Source organism: Monodelphis domestica, chromosome 1 (assembly GCF_027887165.1).
Source record: "Monodelphis domestica isolate mMonDom1 chromosome 1, mMonDom1.pri, whole genome shotgun sequence".
NCBI lineage: Eukaryota > Metazoa > Chordata > Mammalia > Didelphimorphia > Didelphidae > Monodelphis > Monodelphis domestica.
Genome location: NC_077227.1, coordinates 664,855,875 through 664,869,484, shown reverse-complemented (window position 1 = coordinate 664,869,484; position 13,610 = coordinate 664,855,875). Strand labels below are relative to the sequence as shown.

The 13,610-nt window shown below is 37.1% G+C and overlaps 1 protein-coding gene across 3 annotated transcripts in view; it reads left to right on the top strand.

Moving 5' to 3' along the window:
• Window positions 1-13,610, top strand: part of PLEKHH2 (pleckstrin homology, MyTH4 and FERM domain containing H2) — a 129,346-nt gene that overhangs the window by 13,883 nt on the left and 101,853 nt on the right. The gene's annotated exons all lie outside the window — the stretch shown is intronic.

Here is a 13,610-nt window from a genome sequence, read left to right as displayed (position 1 = left end):
GATTGCCTATCACTCTCCTTGCGCTCCATTATGGCCATATTGGCTTTCTTGTCTTTCCTCGCGTGTAGCCATCTTTTAGCCTTTTCACAAGCTGATACTTACGTGAGAAATGTATTCTTTCATGTATGTCTCTTGCTTCCCGAATTATGACTCAGCTCCTTCTATAGGAAATTTTTCCTGGTTCTACTTGGTACCAGTTGTCCTGGTACTACTTCTGCCCAGCACCTCCTTGTTCCCCATTACCTCTTATCTCCTCGGTATGTAGTTTATAGCTACAGATGTATGTGTTTCCCCCTGACTTTTTCCTTGGAATATAAGCTTTGTGAGGACAACAACTGTTTTGCTTTTTTGAGGGGGGGAATATTTCTGTTTACTTAGCACCTACAAAGAACCTATATAATAATAATATAATATAATATAATAAATAATAATATATATAAATAAAATAATAAATAAAATAATAATATAATAACAATGTTGTTATTGTTGTTCAGTCATTTAGAGTCAAGTCCAACTCTTTGTGACCCCCATCTGGGGTTTTCTTGGCAAAGACACTAGAGTGGGTCACCATTTCTTTCTCCAGCTCATTTTACAGATGAGGAAACTGAGGCAAACAAGGTGAAATGATTTGCCCAGGGTCTCTCTCTCTCTCTCTCTCTCTCTCTCTCTCTCTCTCTCTCTCTCTCTCTCTCTCTCTCTCTCTCTCTCTCACACACACACACACACACACACACACACACACACACACTCAGGAAGATGAATCTTTTGGATTCCAGTTCTGGCACTCTATCCACTGCACCATCTATCTGCCCGTAACACACAGCAGGTGCTTAATAAATGCTTGATTGATGGTCTAGTATTCTAATTATCCTATTAGTAGTTATAGTATTTGATACTAAAATTCTAACTAATCAGGATTAGCTTTTTTAAGATAATAAAATAATCGATAGCTATCAGTTCTTTAAACAATATATGGCATGCAATTTCTTGTGTTTTAGAATATTCACATGAAAAAGATATCTTTTTAATTATAAGAAGAATATGTAAGAATTGAAAGTAGGTGATGAATGATTAGTGGATGGCAAAATAGATACTTTGACTCTGGAAAGAGGAATATTTTCCATTTGACAGATTTTTAGATTCATTAAATATTTTGGAAAATAATGTCAAAGTGGCTTTAGAATAAAGTTAACCCGACAGAGAATGTTTTCCATCTGTTTTGGAACTGATATTCAATCTTAGCATCTGTTAGGGATATATATGGGTATGTGTTAACTATAGTAATTATAGCTATTACAAAAGTGGCAGCTGAATACAGTGAATAGAGTGCTGAGTCTGGAGTCAGGAAGTCCTGAGTTCAAACATTTACAAGCTGTAGGCAAGTCACTTAATTCCTATCTGCCTCAGTTTCCTCAACTCTGAGACAGGGACAAAATAGTGGTATATAAAAGTTTATTCCATTCCCTATTATTATTATCATCGTGTTAGCTAAAACCAGAGTTAGTACAATTAATAATTTTTACTTACTACCTTACCCAAGCATCACAATGCTCATTTCATAGTAGGAATTTTCTGAAAAATCAGTGTTTGAAATTCATGGAAGAATCAAATTAGATCTGACATAATTACCTTATACAGGTATGGAAATTGATTAGAAGAGATTATAGCCAGTTTTTCAATCCTCAGTACTTAATATAACATGAAGAACTAATATTTATATACATAGTGCTTTGAGGTTGGCATAGAAGCTTACAATTATTATTTGATTTGACTCTCAAAACAACCCTGTAGTGTTGTCGTGATGATTATCACAATGAGTTTTTAGAGATTTTCTTGACTTTTGGCACTTCTAGGACTAGATGGATCAAGTCAGATTAGGCTAATATCACAAAGAAATCTATCAAATCCCATTTCAGTTGTTGGCCATGAACTTGTTTCTCTACCATCAATTTAAATCCATGACAGTGAGGTTTCTGAGGGCTAAAGCGAGGGTACTCAGGTTAAATGTCATAAATGGTCTCTAACTTTATGTTTTCCATTTTGTAGCTGGAGAAACAAACATGAAATCACTTAACTTGGGGCACAGAGTAACCAGAATTAGCGACATGTTTTAAAAAATATAAATTCCCAGTTATCTTACTATCTTATTGACCTCTTGCTATTATTGACCTCTTTGTGATTAAAATAAACATTTCATCCTTTCCTTATTCCTTACTTCTAATCTGCATTGGTACAGGAGATTTCTCCATTTGGGATTTGCTATACTAATGAAATCACAAGTTTAAGTTAAAAATCCTAAGACCCTAGAACTGCATACGTTAACTTTTATTATTACATCAAGTGACCAGATAGCTTGGTGTTTTAATTTGTCAATGTACTTATAATTTAGGGAGCAGTGTTAGACAAATATTTCAGTTTCTAAGACCTTATTCTTCTGACAGATCTAAGAAATTGAAATATTTGTGTATATTTTGCATATTGGAAACCAAATAATTATGCCATGTTGTTCATGGTTTCCCAGGAAATAATTATACTTCCAAGATGGGAATATGGCTTTTTACACAATATTTTCCATTAAATCCACTCCATTCCAAAATCATATTTTTCTGTAGTTGTCTTCTTTGCTTATTGACTCTTTGCTCCCCACTCATTCATTCTCTCTCCATGTTCCTACTTCTTTCCAGCATCTTCCTACTTTTCGGTTTACCTACTGTCTCTATCTTCGATCTGAGTTGTTTTTTTGAACCTGTCTATAAACAATAATAAAATCATACATTTGGATAATGCTTTATATTTTTCAAGGCATGCGTGATCTCACTGCTTTTGAAAGTGTATGGTCCAGCTCCAGATGTTGCATTCCTGAGGCCAGCTAGGTCCTACCTAAAACTTTTGGTTTTGCATTAGGATCATCTGGTCTAGGTCTTCTATAGTGGTTCTGTTTGCTATGGGAATAGTGCCTGGGAATCTGGACTGACTTTAGGTCACCCTCAGTCCTGAGGGTGGGTTTGGGAAGCTGGGTTGGTTCTAATCCCTATAACAGAAATTTTGGAGACCTCTCACCTTTCTAGTTATATTTACTCTCAGTTTGCTTTTTCCTCCACTTCTTTCTGGTCTATTGATGATGCTACCTTGTCCCCTAATCAAATAGAATCTTCCTTCTGTTCTTTAGATAAAACATATAGAAATTTAATCTTGTCCTTAGAAGCGGTGGATACCACAGTTCTCCATCATGCCCTTTTATCTTTTTTCTGCATTTTCCCTGTGCTGTTCCTTTTTTTTTTTGTGAACACGCATCGTGATTATACACAGATTATTGGAATCATTTCATTCTAAATCAATGCAGAAAAACCTCTTTTTATAGTCTAGTAGTAACTTTGGAACATCTCTGTGTTGAGTTGTGAGTTTTCAAAGATGACGTTCAGATCTGCCCTGCCTTTCTGGGGATTTCAGAGGTGCGAGAGTAGATGACATAGCATTTAAAAATAAGTTTGTTGAGTGGGAACCATCAGCACTACTAAGCACACTGAAACTTGTGAAGAAAGAGTCCTTGTGGAAGTCTTAGGCAGAAGCTACTTCTGTAAGTGGGAGAGGTCTTTACAAGAATTTAAGGAATGGTGTTGGAAATGTCCCGCACATGCTAAATGCAGGCTCCACATGGAAGCTGAGATGTAAGTGAATGTTTTCCTGCTATGCTATGTATTATGCTCAGCTCATTTTTTTTTTTGAGCGAGAGGGGGAAAAGGATGAATTTCTTTTTGAAGTTAAGGTGAAATGTTATTCCCTATGGATTAGATTTCCAGTGAAAAAAGCAAGGTTTAAGAATATGAAGGATTTTTCTTTTTGGCACCAACGTTAGCTCACCTAACCTGCTGCTATAAATGTAGTTAGAACAGCATTGTTTTGTTGTGCAGCTGAGAATTCCTTCATTCCTCTTGGGAAATGCTGAATTATCCTACTCAAGGACGTTTTTCCTGAAAATGTGATATGTCAGAGGTTGAGATAGGGTTGCACCATACAAATGAACACTCCCCCAAAAGAAAGCGTGTTTTCCATTACTTGGATGTTTTAGGTTGATTCCATAGTCTATCCCGAAAGGAATTTATTCTTAAGTTGAGGGGCAATATTGATAAAGCTGAATGGCTACAGGAGAGATTTTTAATGTTTTTCTTTTGTATGTTATTGTATTTTGGGTAAATAATGTTATCATTTTATTTATTTAATGTTTATTTTATCTAAAAATTCATTTTATTGTGTGTATTTATGTGTGTGTGTGTGTGTGTGTGTGTGTGTGTGTGTGTGTGATGGAGCCTTTTGGTGACAGTCTGGTGAAGCCTATTATTGTAAAGACTCAAAATTTGTAGAGGGCCAGATCTGTTCTATGCCAATTATGCCAATGGTAGGATGGCATACAGTCCAAGATTATACTGTTGCTGAAGAAAACGAGGCCCATACTAGATTGGTTATGAATAGATTTTATTAGAGTTAATTAGGTTAATTGGGGGATTTGGAGGAAATTTACTCACAAGAAGCCAGTCATCTTGGGTTGTAGCAGGATAAAATGGCGGATCTCTGTACCAACCTCAGCTATTATTTAGGCCAGGTATTCAATAGGAATAGACCAGATAAGGTATAGTGCCAGGCATGGTCCAGGATCACATACAAGTCTTCCCAGGGGATAGATAGTTGGAGCTTATTTTGCTGTTTACATTTACTCAAGGTAGTTTACATTCTCTGGGAAGTCATAGTTCATGTTCCCAGGCGAAGGCTCCCAATATACACCTTTGGACCCCTTCTCAGAATAATGTTTTTAAATGCAAAAAAAGAAAACATCTAGGACCAAAAAGTATGCTAATTATATTGAAATAACTAAATTTAAATAATTAATAACATTTTTTAGCTTATTTGCCCCAGGCTAAAACTCCTTTTCTAGTGAAATTTCATTTGAGTACAGCAGCAGGATTCACTGTATAAAGCTGTCACAGAAGTAGCTGACACCATTCCCAGATATCTTTATTTGAGCTGTGCCAGGGGTAAATTCAGTGGGTTGGGGGCAAGCAGTCATAGCTCAGTAGATAGTTTCATCCATTACCAGGAAGTCAGATTCTTACCCTTGTGGTCTTTCGGGGGAAAATGGTCCTGGAGGAAGGATACCACAGTGACATGACTGGGGTGGTAGACCAGAGGAAGATGTGGGAGGACAGCAGGGGAAACACAATGGTCATTTGTGGGGAGGAAGCATGAACCACCTCCACCCCATCCTGGTACTGATGCCCATGCTCATCCCATGTGTCAAAGGAGGAAATTTGCCTTGAGTCATTTTATTTGTATAAAATGCTTTTGGCTTAGCATATTTTTTCACCTTTGCTCTAAGCTAGTACTAGAGAATTTTTTTTTATAACAAAACCTTTTATTTTTTAGTCTAGTAGGATCTAAAGCAGCAGTTCCTTTCAGTGATGCCTTAAAAGGATTGGTTATGGAACTGATCCAAGTGTTACATTAAAGGGCAAACAATGGAGGTCAAAATTTACAGGAATGTTTCCTGGATTGCTTCCTTGAGAGCTTATTTCAAAGTTGTTTTTTCTATTTTGAAGGATCATGAAGGAAGCACTGTTCATGCTAATCTTATTACTCTGAAACTAATTGTCAGAAATTAATATAAATTTAAGAGCTTTCAAACAAAAAACCATAAAGAAGACAAGGAATAGACTCACATAAAATCCTTAGCATCAAGCAAGTAAATTAAAAACTGACATACATTTGTTCTGGGCAGCTTTGTAAGTTTCATATACTGAATTTTTTAAATTTCAATTGATAACTAAAAATAATGAGAAAGTTGTGGGAATATGCATTGCTTTTCATGTCTTTATGTTTGCAAAAATAAAATAATTTTCTTTTGACAGAGCTTTTTCTCAGTAATATCTTGGAAAAAATGTTATCTGTATCTTAGGATCATAGAATTTAGAGCAGAAATGAACTTTAGAAATACTTTAGATCATTCCCCTGTCAACTCAAATTAAAGAGAAGACAGCCTGTAAAACAAAAATTATGACCTATAGTTGGGGCAAGGAGTTGCATTGGGGTGCCATGTAGCAACAAGTGCTGAGGAGTTTAAAAATGGGGCAATGGGGTTATTATAGAGGTTTAGAACTGAGGGGGTTACAATTCTTGAAGGCCAAGTACAAGGGGTTGGGATGTCTCATAGTTTGACTAGGTAGGTTGTTTGTCTAACTACTTAAGTCCATAGAGAAATCTTGGGAATCCTGGGAAGGGAGAGTTGAATATTTACAAAATAATCACAAGCTGGCACAAGTCTGCCTCAGGCAATTCATGGGTCTGGGAACTGGGACAAGGTCAGTTTCAGTCAACTTCTAGTCAACTGGGCTCAGCACTCCTAATTTTACATGTAATTCATTAACTGGGGTAGGAGTTGAACTCAGTTCTTTCCAATTCCATATAAGGAAACGAAAACCCAAAGAGATTAAATCCTAGTAAACACCAGAAACAGAATCTGAACTGGTTTGCTCATTTCAAATCCACTTCTCTTTTCTACCATTATAATTTAAGACATATGATATCTCCATGGTCTACATATAGTAATTTCTCAGTTTCCTCATCTGTAAAATGTCCATTAAGGTCTCTTCCAGAATTAAATTCTCTGCTCCTAAGTAACAGTTCTATTTGTGATTCAAAAACTGGGTGCCAGACCTCTGTGTGGGTTGTTTGTCTCTCTTGTCCTGATTAAAGACTTGTTCTAGAACCCCTACTCTAGTAGTTATGATTTATTTTTAAGGTTAACATATATAGAATAATTATGTTAGAACAAGTCTTTAATCAGGATAAGAGAGACAAATGATCTATGATTTATTTTTAAGGTTAACATATATAGATTAATTATATTAGGACAAGTCCTTAATCAGGATAAGAGAGACAAATGATCAGAGATATCACACAGAGCCAACTGCCCTGGGATGACTATATCTTGGGCAAGATCTATAGTAATATAATTACTGGGAATTTCCACCAAACTGCAGAATTTGGGGATCCTACATATATACACATTTTTAGGAAGAACAAAGAAAAGTAAGAGTTATTATATGAGTTCTTTGAAGCTTGGGAAAGAAGAGATAGCAATAGGCACAGAGAATTGAGAAAGATGCATTTGCTTAACCTAAGATGATTGAGTGATTGAGGTGTGTTTGCAGGTGCTTAAGGATTAATATTATTTTTATTAAACTAAGTCTTTGGGAAAGAAGTAATACCCGCTTCTTAGTTAAATTCAACCTTTGTATTTAGGAATGGCTAGAGAGGCTGAGAATTGATCTCAGGGTCTTCATATTGGATTGTCCTCTTTCAAATTCAATCTTCCAGTTTCTGGGAATCAGGCAAGATTGATTCAGAATCAATTTAGTCATTTCAGTTTCTTGTTTCAATCTCTGGGGAAGTAAGGAATGGAGCTGTCTAGGAAAATGATTTTGATTCATATGAAGCAAGCTGTATATGGGACAGAGAGGAGATAACTGGGGAAAGCATTGGAATTAAGAGGGGTTGGAGAAGGCTTCTTGTAGAAGGTGAGATTTTCATTAGGATTTAAAGGAAGCCAAGAAGTATGTAGGAGCAGAGGGAGGAAAAGTGTTCCCAGCATGGGAAGCAGCCAATGAAAATACCCAGAATCCAGCGTTCTCTGAGGGGAAATCTCTGAATATAGCCTCCACCTAGCTTGTGTATAGGTCTTCACAGACGTGGGTAAAAGAATTCTCAACTTCTATGTAAATGCATAAGGGAACAGCAAACCTTAGGTACAAGGCTGCCTTTATTTCTCCTTCTTTCATGGAGAAAGCACAGAAAGAACTCACAGAAGTCCATAGATGGTCAATCGAATTCTTCTCTTGAATGCATCTCACCTTTCCCCCCAAGGTCCCATACAGCTCCATAGACTCATATTTCTTCCCTATGGTTTAGACTCCTTTCTGAAGAAAAATACATTTGGGGCTGCCACAGAAGTAACCCTTTTCCAGTTCTCCATGGACTGTCTGAATAACACAACTAGTGAAATGGTAATAGCAGAGGGCAAAGTTTAGCATCATGTTAGTCCTTTGTAGTCTGCTAGTTATGGGATTGTGCTAATGCTGCTCTTCTCCCTAAGAGGCTTTTACTGTTCAAGAGGGAAGGGAAGAGAATAAGTATTTATATAGCACCTACTGTATGCTAGGTACCATGCTAAGGGATTTTTTGCACATTTTATTTTATTTGATCCTCATAACATCCCTGTGAGGTAGTTGTTGTTATTATTATCTTCCTTTTACAGTTGAGACAATTGAGGCAGAGAGGTTAAGTGACTTTTGTCCAGGGTGACATAACCAGTTCATGTATGACATCAGGTTTGAACTCTGGGATGACTGACTCCAAGCCCAGTGCTCTCTCCATTGTCCTACCAGCTGCCCCTTTCTATCACTAGCTGGATGGATTCTATGGTCTCCTTTCCATGCTGCTAAAGCTTTCCAGGCATGCCTCCTTTTTTAGAAATCTGGATCTCAGAAGCCTCAAATGTGGGGTTGTTATGGAGGCAACCCCAAGGCTAGTGCTGTGTAGAAACTCCCATTCTCTAAACTCTTAGAGATTAAAGTTCAGAAACTAACTCTTTGACCAATTGGCTGAGGGTATGCACAACCACAATGAGTGGTACAGTACCAAGCCTGGAGTCTTATGTTCAAAATGACCTCACACAGCAGCTTCCCCCACTCCAGGAACCATAGAATCCTGGATCACAGAATGATACTATACATTGGAAAACTCACAGGATCAAAAGACTGGCACTTTACAAAGTAGCTTTCCATCAATTGTAATTAATGACTATAACAGGATTTTATCACATCACAAGAGACAACAAATGAGAGGAATTCAGAGATGTGGAAAAACTGGTATGAAATGATGCAAAACCAAGAAAGGAGTCTATTTAGTGACTAAAAAAATATATGGCAGGGGCAGCTAGGTGGCTCAATGAATAAAGAGCCAAGTCTGGAGTCAAAAAGCCTTGGGTTCAAATCTGGCCTCACATGCTTCCTAATTGTGTGATCCTGAGCAAGTCACTTAACCCCCATTGCCCATCCCTTACTGCTCAGCTGTCTTGAAACTATTATTTAGTATTGATTCTGAGACCGAAGGTAAGGTTTATTAAGTATATATATGAATATATAAGGCAGCTAATCTCAGAATAAATAGAATGACTAGTCTTGATCTCAAAAGAAAGGCAAAGAAATGCATTTCCTTTTTCATCGTTAAGAAGCAATAAGGCAAGGAAAAACTGTGGGAGTAGAAATGCAGAAGAAAAACAATTGCTTGATCACATGGGTCGATGGGGATATGATTGAGGATGTAGACTCTAAATGATCACCCTGGTGCAATTATCAATAATATGGAAATGGGTCTTGATCAATGACACATGTAAAACTGTAGAGGAATTGTGCTTCAGCTGGGAGGGGGTCTGGGGGAGAGGAGGGAAAGAAAATAAATCTTGTAACCATGGAAAAATATTCTAAATTAATTAAAAATTCTTTCAAAAAATAAATAAAATAACTTGAGAATCAAAAAAAGAAGCATAAGGCAATCATATATGCTGCTAGAGGCAGTTGCTAATCAGTTTTTGCTTAATTTTTTGTTGTTGTTATAAAGGAGAAGGGAATGGTAGGTTGGGGAATGACTTTGTTATGGGGGGAGAGACATCAGTAATACTTAAAAAAAAAAGAACACTGGCACTAGTTAGATGATCTAGATTCTTTTTTTTTTTAATTGACATTATTTTTATTTGGTCATTTCCAAGCATTATTCATTGGATACAAAGATCATTTTCTCTCCCCCTTCCCCCCCAACCTATCCCATAGCCAATGTGCAATTCCACTGGGTATCATATGTAATCTTGATTCAAACCCATTTCCATGTTGTTGGTATTTTCATCAGAGTGTTCATTTAGAGTCTCTCCTCAGACATGTCCCCTCAGCCCCTGTAGTCAAGCAGTTGCTTTTCCTCAGTGTTTTTACTCCCACAGTTTGTCCTCTGCTTGTGGATAGTGTTGTTTTTTTTTCTCCTAGATCCCTGCAGAATGTTCAGGGACATTACACCGCCACTAATGGAGAAGTCCATTACGTTTGATTGTACTACAGTGTGTCAGTCTCTGTGTACAATGTTTTCTTGGTTCTGCTCCTTTCACTCTACATCACTTCCTGGAGGTTGTTCCAGTCTCCATGGAATTCCTCCACTTCATTATTCCTTTCAGCACAATAGTATTCCATCACCAACAGATACCACAATTTGTTCAGCCATTCCCCAATTGATGGGCATCCCCTCATTTTCCAATTTTTGGCCACCACAAAGAGCGCAGCTATGAATATTCTTGTACAAGTCTTTTTACTTATTATCTCTTTGGGGTACAAACCCAGCAGTGCTATAGCTGGATCAACGGGCAGACAGTCTTTTATCGCCCTTTGGGCATAGTTCCAAATTGCCCTCCAGAATGGTTGGATCAGTTCACAACCCCACCAGCAGTGAATTAGTGTCCCTACTTCGCCACATCCCCTCCAGCATTCATTACTTTCCTTTGCTGTCATGTTAGCCAATCTGCTAGGTGTGAGGTGATACCTCAGAGTTGTTTTTATTTGCATCTCTCTGATTATGAGAGATTTAGAACACTTTCTCATGTGCCTATTAATAGTTTTGATTTCTTTATCTGAAAACTGCCTATTCATGTCCCTTGCCCATTTATCAATTGAAGAATGGCTTGATTTTTTGTACAATTGATTTAGCTCTTTGTAAATTTGAGTAATTAAACCTTTGTCTGAGATTTTTATGAGGATTGTTTCCCAATTTGTTGCTTCCCTTCTGATTTTAGTTATATTGGCTTTGTTTGTATAAAACTTTTTTAATTTGATGTAATCAAAATTACATATTTTGCATTTTGTGACTCTTTCTAAGTCTTGCTTGGTTTTAAATTCTTTCCCTTTCCAAAGGTCTGACATGTATACTATTCTGTGTTCACCTAATTTTCTTATAGTTTCCTTCTTTATGTTCAAGTCATTCATCCATTTTGAAGTTATCTTGGTGTAGGGTGTGAGGTGTTGATCTAAACCTAATTTTTCCCACACTGTCTTCCAATTTTCCCAGCAGTTTTTATGAAATAGTGGATTTTTGTCCCAAAAGCTGGGCTCTTTGGGTTTGTCATATACTGTCTTACTGAGGTCACTTACCCCAAGTCTATTCCACTGATCTTCCTTTCTGTCTCTTAGCCAGTACCAAATTATTTTTGATGACCACTGCTTGAAGATCTAGATTCTAATCCTGGCTCTGTTATATACTAGTTAGTTGTATGTATGATGACCTTGTTCAAGTCACCTCCCCATTGTCATCCTCAGATTGTAAAATAGACGGTCTTGAATTGAGATAATCTTTGAGTTTTCTGTATTCTGTTACTTCTTGCTGCAGAAGATACAAAGAAACCTATTCTCAAGGAACTCACAGTAGAATAAGACATAGACAGATCTAATATAGAATATATTTAAATTTGAATATTATAAATTCATATAGAAGTATAAAGTCCTATGAGATCAGGCAAAATTAAAGATCAAGGTAAGTTAGTAGATTTCACTGTATGTTTTTAACTATCATTGGGATTGCTTTTAAAAGGACTTCTGAAGAAAAATAGTTTATATAATCCAAACTTCCCAGTACCCCCACTCACTTCCTATCCTTTGGTATAGGCACAAAGGATCTGCCTTCTCAAACTATTCCTGAAGCTTGATTGCCCACTAGATCTTGGAATTGTGCTGGAATTGTCTTCTCTGCTATATCTAGCTAATATTAATAGCTAAAATTTAGGTAGTCCTTACAATGTGCCAGGCACTATGCTAAGCATTTTATAATTAATATCTCATTTGATCCTCAAACTACCTTGGGAAACAGGTGCCATTATTATCTCTATTTTACACGTAAGGAAACTGAGGCAAACAGAGGTTAAGTGACCTGTCTAAGGTCACTCAGCTAGTAAGTGTCTGAGGCTTAAATGGAACGGAGGTCTTCCTGGCTCTAGGTTCAACACCTTATCCACTATGTTGTAAGCTGCCATCATTATAGGTCCTATTATTTTGATGTTGGTTGTTGAAGTTGTGTCTAGCTCTTCATGACCCCTTTTGGGAGGTTTTCTTGGGAAATATAGTAGAGCAATTTGCCATTTCCTTCTCCAACACATTTTACAGATAAGAAAACTGAGGCAAACAGGGCTAAGTGATTTCTCCAAGGTCAGAGATCTGGTAACAAGCTAGTCAAAGGCCAGATTTTAACTCAGAAAGACGAGTCTTCCTAACTCCAGACTCAGCACTCTATCCACTATGCCATGTAGCTTCCTTCTATAGATCCAAAGGAGTGTCTAATTTAACCAATCCCAAAATATTTTGACCTCTGGTTTCATCCAGTGGTTCAAAGCACTTCGTTTCCCAAACCTGCTTTGATTGACTGAGTGAGAGGAGATGTCTAGGACTTATTAGCCCCTGGTTTATACCTTTGAATATTTTATTTGTTTTTAAGAACTAATCAATTTTACTGAAATAAAATTTTACTCAAAGAGGCATTCTCACCAGCTCAAGGAAGCAGAGTGTAGAGCATCCTGTTATTTGCATCAGTTCCCAGGATCTGGGATACCTTTCTTATATATAAAATGTAAGGATTGGACTAGATGTCTTCTAAGGTCCCTTCTAGATCTAAATCTATGACCCTATGGTAAAGTAATAAATAGCATTTGTATAGTACTTTAAGATTTGCAGAGCACTTTTCATGTTATCTCATTTCATGCTCACAACTCTGTGAAGCAAGTGTTATCATTCCATTTTACAGATGAGGTAAATAAAGAAAGAGTAAGTGAATTGTACAGGTCACACCACTAATGTCTGTGAAAAAATTGTATCTTCCCTCAGCAGAATGTAAGCCCCTTGGTACAAGGGCTATTTTCCATTTTTGCCAGTTTATTCCCCAGCTGAATGCCATAGACATTATAGTTTCTTACTTAGTGCTTATTACTCCACCACTTACTAGCTGTGTGACCCTGGGCAAGTCACTTAACCCTGTTTGCCTCTCCCCAAAAGTGCTTATTGAATTAAATTGAATTGAATCCAGAAACACAATCCAAACCATTTTGGTAGAAATTTTAAATTTTTAGGAGAGTAAGCGATATACCCCATTTATAAAAGTTAAATAACTAGAAAAATGAGAGGAAGAATAGCATTTATCACTTAGCTTACTTCTTTATATTGTTGAGGTGGAGAATGCACCTATTCCTTGCCTTATAAGCCATGTTTTATCAAAATCACATAACTCGTTGGTAGCAGAGCCGGGACTAAAACCCAGGACTTCCCTAACTTCCAGGACAATCCTATTTCCACTACACTTAAATCCAGGTAGTAATGAGAACCACACCAGGGTTCTACTATACTTCCACTGACGCTTTAAATTTCTATTATAATTAGTTCCCTTGGTTAGTGCGTGGTGCTAATGAGGTCTGAGTGGAAGGTACATGCTTTGAGAAACTAGTCAATTAGCTTCATTTTCTCTGTTCTGTGGGCATAGGCTAA